This window comes from Coregonus lavaretus (assembly GCF_964263955.1).
Source record: "Coregonus lavaretus genome assembly, chromosome: 20".
Lineage (NCBI taxonomy): Eukaryota > Metazoa > Chordata > Actinopteri > Salmoniformes > Salmonidae > Coregonus > Coregonus lavaretus.
In genome coordinates this window covers 38084284-38095837 of record NC_140007.1, presented here as the reverse complement: position 1 = coordinate 38095837, position 11554 = coordinate 38084284, and the positions used below count along the sequence as shown (strand labels likewise).

Genomic DNA, 11554 nt, shown 5'->3' with positions numbered 1-11554 from the left:
CAACACAAAGGTTGTCTACTCTACTCACCCACGCATTCTCCTCTTGTACCATAAGATGGCGCCGACAACCAGCAGCGCCAGTAACAACAGCAGCAGCACAGGGATGATTATGGAGGCCGAACCTGCAGAGAGAGCAACACACCCATCAATGAGTATATGCAACACTGACCAATGAGCTCAGAGTATGCAACACATCGACCTATGAGCTCAGAGTACAGACAGTTTATAACATTTATTGTGTTATAATCATGTGTTATAATCTGTAGTTATAACATGTATTTCACTGACACTGTAAACAGACTATAAAGTCACTAAAGTAACTTACTTCCACTGGTGTCAGGAGAGTCCACAGGAGAAGCTGTGACTTCACATCGATGCCCCCTCCATCCTATAGAACACCTGAATACACATCACACAGGTTACAGAGACCTAAATACACATCACACAGGTTACAGATCCACCTAAATACTCATCACACAGGTTACAGAGACCTGAATACACATCACACAGGTTACAGATAGTCCCAAAGCGTGTGTCTGTGTGTGTGTCTGAATGAGCTTGAGTGAATGTGTGTGTAAGTATGAGTGAGTCATCTTGTGTGTGTGTGTGATAGGGTTCATCCTCTTACTTGCACTGGGGCAGTAGTGTGCGTGGTTCGATAGAGCAGAGTCCATTGGTGCAGAAATCTAGACAGGTGTAGCAGCTGGGCTGGGTACGACCGTTAGGACAGCTGGACATAGACAGGCACACAGAGACAAAGAGAGAGCGAGAGAGAGAGGCAGACAGACAGACAGAGAGAGACAGAGAGAGCAGAGCGAGAGAGAGAGAGAGACAGAGAGAGAGACAGAGAGACAGAGTCAACCAACAGAACTAGATTGAATCTTTACCGGATAACACCAGGATAACTCTTATATTACAGTTTTTTCCAACTGCTTACACACAAAATCTTTTCATGTCACACGATTTTTGAAACCTCTCACTCAAAGTGCAAAACTACACACCAAATCTCCAAAACCATAAGCTATTTCTCAGCCTTTGACTCAGTTGTCAATTGCATAAAACACTTTTTTCAAAACACTACACACAATTCTCTACCTAAAACACAGAAATCTAACAGGAAGTGAGTTGCTTTCCTTTTCCAAACACAACCAATCAAAATGCTACACTTATTCACCAGGTCACACACACACTCCTCACATGTGCAAACACTAATTGCTTAACTGATCACTAACCAATCGCTGCTTTACTGTAGTATAGGCCTATAAATAGGTCAAAGGTCAGATTACCTGTTTTGAACAATGGATGCCAACAATGGACAGAGAGCAAGAGGAGTAGGAGGGAGAGGCAGGGGACAACAACGAGGACAAATTCAAAGACGAAGAGTTGGAAGAGGAGGAGGTGGAGTAGGAGGAAGAGGAAGAAGAGGACGAGGGCAAAGAAGAGAAGGAAGGAGAGCCATCTCTGATGAGATTAGGGCAACACTTGTTGATCATGTGATCAACCACAGTTTGACCATGAGAGAGGCTGGACTGTGAGTCCAGCCCAACTTGAGTTGATTTACAGTGGCGTCCATAATTCGAACCTTCAGAAACGAGAACAGGTATGCAACTATCTAATGACTATTTTAGCATTACAGTAATGTACTGTAAAATACGTATGACTGCATAGTATTGCATAAACATTTGTAACTCTAAGCCATCCATTTACTGCACTGCATTGAATGAATGAGGTTGGTTATCATGCTGTACTACATTTTTTTGTACATTGTTTACAGTTCCTATGCTGAACACATACTGTGTTTGAATTCTGTACAGAGTGGAAAGGCAAAGACATCATGGAGGACGAGGACGCTTGTTTACAGATGTACAAGAGACTGCAATTATAAATATGGTTTTGGCCAACAATGCAATTAGGATTCGAAAGATAAGAGAGCATATCTTGAATAATGACACCATATTTAACAACATCAATGCTGTAAGCCTGTCGACCATACAACGCATCCTCCAACGGCACCAAGTGACGATGAAACAACTTTACAAGGTGCCATTTGAGAGAAACTCTGACAGAGTCAAGAATCTGCGACATGACTTTGTAGAGGTATGTATGCAACACTACTTCCAGTACTTCAGACATACCATATTTACTCATCTGTATATCCTTTTGTCTGTTACAGAGAGTATTGGAGATGGATGCCCATGTAATTCGCCATGAATTTATTTATGTGGATGAGGTTGGCTTCAACCTCACCAAAACCAGATGCCGCGGAAGAAATGTAATGGGACAGAGGGCAATTACCAATGTCCCTGGACAGCGTGGGGGTAATATAACTATGTGTGCTGCCATCACTCAAATGGGGTCCTCCATCACAATGCCACACTGGGTCCGTACAACATCGGCCATATGCTCACTTTTCTGGATGGAATTTACACAATGCTTGTTCCTGATCCAGATCAGGAGCCTGCTAGATTTGTGGTTATATGGGACAATGTTAGTTTTCACCGGGCTGTTCTGGTCCAAAACTGGATTGCCACCCATCCACAATTTGTAGTTTTGTACCTACCCCCATATTCACCTTTTCTAAATCCCATAGAGGAATTATTCTCAGCCTGGCGCTGGAAAGTGTATGATCGCCAACCCTATGCCCGCATGCCGCTTCTCCAGGCAATGGAGGACGCATGTGGGGACATAGAGGTTGCCTCTGTCCAAGGTTGGATACGCCATGCTAGGAGATACTTCCCTCGATGTTTGGCAAGAGAAAACATATCTTGTGATGTGGACGAAGTATTGTGGCCAGACCCAGCCCGGAGAAGAGATGAAGCGTAGCTTAGCACTGGTGACTGCCCCTCCCCTACCAATTCCTGGACTGCCCCCCCGGGACCCCACACACACAATTGTGTTATTTACTGTATTCTAAATAATATACTTTTGGTTTACATATGTTTATGGTTTTGTTGTATGCTACTGTATACAACAGTAATGTTTGGCCTAATAAATATTTTCTGTTTCTACATTGCATTGGTGTTTACAGTGTACTTGTTACCCCTCTCAGCAGATTACTTTCACTGTAGAACATTGTATTGAAATGTAGATATAAGCCTATGAAAGACCAAAGAGCTTTAGATTTAGAACAACAGTGTTTACATGGTATATCCAAAATGTACTATTATGAAAGAAGTGTTTGCCATTTGATGCAAATGCTTCATTCTGACATGTGTTTATGGCATTTTGAATGCAGTGTTACATTTTGAAGGAGATGTGAGGCATTTTGCATTTTGTGTGTGCAGTTTTGGGAATTGTGTGTAGAGTTTTGAAAAAAGGAGACATAGTTTTGAAAACGTGTGTAAGCAGTTGGAAAAAACTGTAAGATAAAACAAACTGGATAGTGAGCAGAGTGTGTGTGTACAGTATAAAAGTATGAAAAAATGTATGCACTCACTAACTGTCAATTGTCTGGATTAGAGCGTCTGCTAAATGACTAAAATGTAAAAATGTGTGTGTGTGTGTGACTGGACAGTGTGTGTGCATCTATGTGTGTGTGTGTGCATGTGTGAGTGAGTGTGAATGGATTGAACAGTGTGTGTGTGTGCATGTGTGAGTGAGTGTGAATGGATTGAACAGTGTGTGCGTGTGCGTGCGTGCGTGTGCGCGCGTGTGTGTGCTGTATATGTAGTGTGCATGACCTGTACCTGCACATGACCTCTCCTGAGGGTTTGGGCAGACACTTGCCGTTGGGTCCGCAGTACTCGCACTTGTCCAGCTCACAGAGCTGTCCATGGAACTGAGGGGAACAGCGACACAACTTGGTGGCATTGGCCGTCTGCAGACACATGGCCTCATTCTCACAGTAACCTTCACATGTACCTGGAGGGGTAATGAGCAGATAGAGGCAGGGAAACAGGGCTTACAGTCAGTTCCTCACAGAGCGAAGACTCTCCTTCTTTTCAGCCATTTCTGATTAGGGATTAAGTATTGCGCTACAAAGTGGATTGTAGACTGGTTATTGAAATTTTAAAAATCAGAGGAATGACAAATACACATACATGAAGTATACCTTTAGTTACACTGTTATAATACAGGAACTATACCTTTAGTTACACTGTTATGATACAGGAACAATAGCTTTAGTTATTACACAGTTATAATACAGGAACTATAGCTTTAGTTACACAGTTATAATACAGGAACAATAGGTTTAGTTACACTGTTACACAGAGGTGAGACAAAGCTGAAAGCGCTACATCCACTTGGCATGGTTGCTTAAATCATCCCTTATTAACCCATTATAAACTACACACTCACTGTATTGACACTGGTCTCCCAGGTACTCAAGCGGACAGCGGCAGGTGGGCTGGTTGCCCTGGGATACAGTGCAGTTGCCTCCATTATGACAGTAGTCCTGACAGGTGTGGAGTTTACACTGAGGCCCTGTGAACCCCTTCAGACAGCGACAGGTAGGGGCCCCTGGGAACAAAGGGTCATGTTAAATAAGAACAAAAATCGAATGTAGGCTAAATAAAATGGGCCCGATTCAGACTTAGGAAATCTACGCCTTTCCTACGCACTTCTCAGTAGTTGGTGTTTAGCTCCCAATAGTGGCTAATATTTATCATGATACACATTGTAAAATAAAATGGAGAAAAGCCGGGTATATAATTAAAACATTCTCCAGCGCATACATGAACTCAGCAGGTTCGGCCCTACAGAAGCCTATAGTTTGGATCTCCAAATTTCATCCAAGCAAATTATGAGGGCATACAAATTTTGAATAACGGCACAGCTATTCATAGCCTACTTCACTGTGGAAAAGGGACCGCAATACATGTCATGTTGATATGATTTTCAGTTTGCTTCCATATGACTGGTTTAACATTAATCTCTATGGATCATAAGGAAACATTTTACTAAAACAATTGCTATGTGTATTTACAATCCCCCTTTCCAAATGGATTACTCATTTCCCTAGCTGTTATCAATAGCTCTTATCAATTTATAAATGACAGTGCATGGAGAATGGTGTTATTTCTAGAAAGTAGATGCTTTTCTGCAATAGAAAATGGCAGCCACCGGCACCTAGACTAGTTTGCCAGTTGCGGCCACACCAATGACTGTATATGCTCAGGTAACCTACCTGCGACTGAGGCAGTGCAGGCTCCTCCATTCTTACAGTAGTCTCTACACTGGTTGACCTCACACCTCTCTCCAGTGAAGCTGGGCTGGCACTGACACTTAGCCTGCTGCCTGGCGTTCAGGAAACAATTCCCTCCGTTCAGACACTGGACCGTACACGGCCCGGACGGGGGAGCTGGGAGGAGAGGGAGAGAGATTATTGATAGAGTCCCACTGGGCACCAGACGTCAATTCAACGTCTATTCCATGTTGGTTCCACTTAATTTTTGTTGAAATGACGTGGAAACAACGTTGATTCAACCAGTGTGTACCCAGTGGGGTATGTGTGCATGTGTGTGTGTACTCACAGAATGGAGACCGTGTGGAAGGCGGTCTCTCCACACATGTGCCATTTTCAGCCACGCGGTCGTTAGGACAGGTGCATACTGGACCACTGGGGCTGAGCAAACATAACCACTCACACTTCTTCCTGTCACATGGGTTGGTCACTGATGACACAGAGAGTGAGGGAGAACAGACAGTAAGAACTAGAACAGGATAAAGAGAAACTCCACTAAAATGTGTTAAACTCCACTGAACCATATGTGGAATAGATGTCAACAGTAGTGCACTATGGGGAATAGGGGTCAGAAGAAGAACACTGTGGAAATTGGGTCAAAGCTATGAAATACTGTATATAATGGATAGTGAAATACTGTATATAATGGATAGTGTGTCATTTGGGTTAAGTTCAATGGGAGCTACAGACAGACAGACAGACAGACAGACAGACTGAAAGAGAGAGAGAGAGACACAGACAGAGAGACAGACAGACAGACAGACAGACAGACAGACAGAGAGAGAGAGACTCAATTTGGCATGAGGGTCTGCTATACAAATTGATGGAAAGTGGGGTTGGGGGAAAAATATACAACATTATAAAATCCATGTACACAAACAACAAGTCTGCGGTTTAAATTGGCAAAAAACACACACATTTCTTTTCACAGGGCCGTGGGATGAGACAGGGATGCAGTTTAAGCCCCACCCTCTTCAACATATATATCAACGAATTGGCGAGGGCACTAGAACAGTCTGCAGCAGCCGGCCTCACCCTACTAGAATCTGAAGTAAAATGTCTTATGTTTGCTAATGATCTGGTGCTTCTGTCACCAACCAAGGAAGGCCTACTGCAGCACCTAGATCTTCTGCACATATTCTGCCAGACCTGGGCCCTGACAGTAAATCTCAGTAAAACAAAAATAATGGTGCTCCAAAAAAGGTCCAGTTGCCAGGACCACAAATACAAATTCCATCTAGACACCGTTGCCCTAGAGCACACAAAAAAATGATACATACCTCGGCCTAAACATCAGCACCAAAGGTAACTTCCACAAAGCTGTGAACGATCTGAGAGTCAAGGCAAGAAGGGCCTTCTACGCCATCAAAAGGAACATAAATTTCGACATACTAATTAGGATCTGGCTAAAAATACTTGAATCAGTTATAGAACCCATTGCCCTTTATGGTTGTGAGGTCTGGGGTCCACTCACCAACCAAGAATTCACAAAATGGGACAAACACCAAATTGACTCTGCATGCAGAATTCTGCAAAAATATCCTCTGTGTAAAATATCCTCTGCATGCAGAATTCTGCAAAAATATCCTCTGTGTACAACGCATGCAGAGCAGAATTAGGCCGATACCCGCTAATTATCAATATCCAGAAAAGAGCTGTTAAATTCTATAACCACTTAAAAGGAAGCGATTCCCAAACCTTCCATAACAAAGCCATCACCTACAGAGAGATGAACTTGGAGAACAGTCCCCTAAGCAAGCTGGTCCTGGGGCTCTGTTCACAAACACAAACAGACCTCACAGAGCCCCAGGACAACAACACAATTAGACTGAACCAAATCATGAGAAAACTAAAAGATAATTACTTGACACATTGGAAAGAATTAACAAAAAAACAGAGGAAACTATAATGCTATTTGGCCCTAAACAGAGAGTACACAGTCGCAGAATACCTGACCACTGTGACTGACTCAAACTTAAGGAAAGCTTTGACTATGTACAGACTCAGTGAGCATAGCCTTGCTATTGAGAAAGGCTGCCGTATGCAGACCTGGCTCTCAAGAGAAGACAGGCTATGTGCACACTGCCCACAAAATGAGGTGGAAACTGAGCTGCACTTCCTAACCTCCTGCCAAATGTATGACCATATTAGAGACACATATTTCCCTCAGATTACAGAGATCAACAAAGAATTTGAAAACAAACCCAATTTTGAGAAACTCCCTTATCTACTGGTGAAATACCACAGTGTACCATCACAGCAGCAAGATTTGTGACCTGTTGCCACAAGAAAAGGGCAACCAGTGAAGAACAAACACCATTGTAAATACAACCCATATTTATTACATTTACATTTACATTTTAGTCATTTAGCAGACGCTCTTATCCAGAGCGACTTACAGGAGCAATTAGGGTTAAGTGCCTTGCTTAAGGGCACATCGACAGATTTTTCACCTAGTCGGCTCGGGGATTACAACCAGCGACCTCTCGGTTACTGGCACAACGCTCTTACCCACTAAGCTACCTGCCGCCCAAAATACAATGGTTATTTTCCCATTTGTACTTTAACTATTTGCACATTATTATAACACTGTATATATACATAATATGACATTTGAAATGTCTTTATTCTTTTGGAACTTCTGAGTGTAATGTTTACTGTTAATATTTATTGTTTATTTCACTTTTGTTTACTATCTACTTCACTTGCTTTGGCAATGTTAACATACGTTTCCCATGCCAATAAAGCCCATAAATGGAATTTAATTGAAATTGAATTGAAATTGAATTGACAGACAGAGACAGAGAGAGAGGGCGAGACAGAGACAGAGAGACAGACAGAGAGACAGACAGAGAGAGAGACAGAGAGACAGACAGACAGACAGACACAGACAGACAGACAGACAGACAGAGACAAACAGAGAGACAGACAGACAGACAGGCAGACAGACAGACAGACAGACAGACAGACAGACAGACAGAGAGACAGAGAGAGAGAGACAGACACACTCTGCTGGTTTGTAGCGGTGGTGGTTTGTAGCGGTGGTAGAGGACTTTGTCTAGTGCACTTTGGTGAATAGGGGTCAAAAAGGAGTGTACTATATGGGGGAGTAGGGTTTCATTTAAAGAAATGAGCTATAGTGTAGGCAGACAGCCACTCACTCTCTGGTTGTTTGTAGCGGTGGTAGAGGACTATGTCTGTGGCGTGGTTAATGCCAGTGGTCAGGTTCTCCATGGGGCTCTTGCCAAACTTGTTGACCCGGAACACAAAGTTATTAATGTAGGTGACGCCATATATGTAGTCCTCAAAGATGTCGATGCTGAACGGATGGAGCAGGTCTAGGGATGGAAGGAGAGAGAGTTAGGAACTGTTAATCCTGCTATAACTATGTCATTTTGAGAACTGAACAAGGCCAACACACTCTGTAAAACAGTGACAACTGTATCTTGTTTGAAAATACAATTTCCCTACTTATCTTTTAATTCATAAATTGTTACCCATGTAAAATTCTGTAGGAGTTTGAAACAAAGATGGGTGATATCCTCATAAGACTTCATGAAAATCATTAAACTACACTGAACCCCAGCCCTGAGATAAGTGTAGTTTAGTGTAGTGAACTGAACTGTTTTTGAGTCCTGTGACGGAGATGACAGGGTCAGAGCCGTTGAGTCGCACGCTCCCGATGACAGAGAGCTTAGCGTCCGCCCAGTACAGGCGCTCGTTGAAGTAGTCTACCGCCAGACCTGGCGAGAGGAGGAGGAGGAGGAAGAGGAGGGGTAGTAGGAGGGGAAGGAGGAGGCGAGGGTTAAAGAGGACATGGATAACACAAACAGTGACCAGAAAAAGGTATGACAACACATACACCACTATGCTAATGCTAGGGCATAATGCTAGGTGTTAATGCTAATGCTAGGCTACAATGCTAATGCTATACAGACCTGTGGGCCACTGGATGTTCTCATGGACGATGGTCTGTCTCAGGGTTCCGTCCATGGCTGCTGTCTCAATCTTAGGGTGGTTTCCCCAGTCGGCCCAGTACATGGTCCTGAGGACACAGAGAAACGCAGTCAAAACAGCTCAGCATGGTCTTTTCCTGGACAGTGGTGGATGCATAACTAGGCCAACTCAATATAGCTGTGCTTGGCTGGGGTTGGCTCAGTAGTGCTAAAGGGTACTAGTCTCTTACCCTCTCTGGGGATCCACTACGATGGCGTAAGGCTCGTCTATCATGCCTGAGATCAGGGTCTTGCGGTGTTGGCCTGATAGTTGGGCCACCTCAATCACATCTCTGCCAGAGTCAGTCCAGTACAGGTTACCAGCCACCCAGTCCACCGCTATACCCCGAGGCATGTTCAGATGCCCTACAATCTAGTCAGGAGTAGAGGGTTGTTTAGGTACATCTCATTATGTTGTGAACAGAAAGCAACAGATCTTTCTGAACTATGAGACTTGGCACTAACTGCATTCAACTTATATTGTATCACACATAGGAAGTCATAACAGTACCCATGTTGTAGTGTGTGTGTGTGTCTGTTTGTGTGTGTGTGTGTGTGGGTATGTGAGTGTGTGTGTAAGTGAGTGTGTGTGTGTGTGTGCGCGTGAGTGCATTCCTGCTTGCGTCACTCAAGCCTCACCTCCAAGGTAGTAACACTTCCCTCACTATGGCGACGGTTGCGCTGTGTATTTGATGAAGAGGAAGATGACGATGGTGAAGGCAGCTCGTAGGAGGAGATTCCGCCAGTGTGCCAGTTGGTCCAGTAGATACGGTTCGTCTTGATATGCAAGTCCATGGCATCGACGCGTACGTTGGCATCGCCCTGAAAGGTCTGTTCGTAGCTCCAGTTGGGCATGCCAGGGTCCAGGCTGCGGATCTCATTGTCATCGGCGATGTAGAGCACCTGTCTGCTACTGTTCAGGTCTGGAGAGACCGGAGGGAGGGGGGAGGGTAGGGAGGGAGGGGAGAGGGCGGGAGGAGGGAGAGAGAGAGAGAGAGGGAGGGAGGGAGGGAGGGAGGGAGGGAGGGAGGGAGGGAGGGAGGGAGGGAGGGAGGGAGGGAGGGAGGGAGGGAGGGAGAGAAATGAAAATGTCAATGCATTCATTGCGGCTGTGGCTGAGGAAGGGTTAGGAATACACTATTTCAAACTATTTAGGGTTTTGAAGAAGAAAAGTACACTACTACAAGAAAACTACACTACTAGAAGAAAACTACACTACTAGAAGAAAACTACACTACTAACCTGCCCGCTTGACCCTATCCCCTCCTCTCTTCTCCAGACCATCTCCGGTGACCTTCTCCCTTACCTCACCGCGCTGATCAACTCATCCTTGACCGCTGGCTATGTCCCTTCCGTCTTCAAGAGAGCGAGAGTTGCACCCCTTCTCAAAAAACCAACACTCGATCCCTCTGATGTCAACAACTACAGACCAGTATCCCTTCTTGATCCCTCTGATGTCAACAACTACAGACCAGTATCCCTTCTTTCTTTTCTCTCCAAAACTATTGAGCGTGCCGTCTTTAGCCAACTCTCTTGCTATCTCTCTCAGAATGACCTTCTTGATCCAAACCAGTCAGGTTTCAAGACTGGTCATTCAACTGAGACTGCTCTTCTCTGTGTCACGGAGACTCTCCGCACTGCTAAAGCTAACTCTCTCTCCTCTGCTCTTGTCCTTCTAGACCTGTCTGCTGCCTTTGATACTGTGAACCATCAGATCCTCCTCTCCACCCTCTCCGAGCTGGGCATCTCCGGCGCGGCTCACTCTTGGATTGCGTCCTACCTGACCGGTCGCTCCTACCAAGTGGCGTGGCGAGAAGCTGTCTCCGCACCACGTGCTCTCACCACTGGTGTCCCCCAGGGCTCAGTTCTAGGCCCTCTCCTATTCTCGCTATACACCAAGTCACTTGGCTCTGTCATATCCTCACATGGCCTCTCCTATCATTGCTACGCTGACGACACACAACTAATCTTCTCCTTTCCCCTTCTGATAACCAGGTGGCGAATCGCATCTCTGCATGTCTGGCAGACATATCAGTATGGATGACGGATCACCACCTCAAGCTGAACCTTGGCAAGACGGAGCTGCTCTTCCTCCCGGGGAAGGACTGCCTGTTCCATGATCTCGCCATCACGGTTGACAACTCCGTTGTGTCCTCCTCCCAGAGTGCGAAGAGCCTTGGCGTGACCCTGGACAACACCCTGTCGTTCTCCGCTAACATCAAGGCGGTGACCCGATCCTGTAGGTTCATGCTCTACAACATTCGGAGAGTACGACCCTGCCTTACACAGGAAGCGGCACAGGTCCTAATCCAGGTACTTGTCATCTCCCGTCTGGATTACTGCAACTCGCTGTTGGCTGGGCTCCCTGCCTGTG

At 45.0% G+C, this 11554-nt stretch overlaps 1 pseudogene across 1 annotated transcript in view; it reads right to left on the bottom strand.

Annotated features, from left to right (window-relative positions):
- Window positions 1-24: 24 nt before the first annotated feature.
- LOC311148154 (low-density lipoprotein receptor-related protein 1-like) overlaps window positions 25-11554 on the bottom strand; it is a 186430-nt pseudogene continuing 174900 nt past the window's right edge. Inside the window, exons 51-62 of the transcript in view lie at window positions 9820-10103; window positions 9372-9553; window positions 9124-9230; window positions 8809-8928; window positions 8347-8523; window positions 5475-5615; window positions 5129-5302; window positions 4300-4461; window positions 3687-3861; window positions 629-730; window positions 326-399; window positions 25-122 (exon numbers count right to left, since the gene is read on the bottom strand). The product of the transcript in view is annotated as a low-density lipoprotein receptor-related protein 1-like (transcript). The remainder of the gene's footprint in view (window positions 123-325; window positions 400-628; window positions 731-3686; window positions 3862-4299; window positions 4462-5128; window positions 5303-5474; window positions 5616-8346; window positions 8524-8808; window positions 8929-9123; window positions 9231-9371; window positions 9554-9819; window positions 10104-11554) is intronic.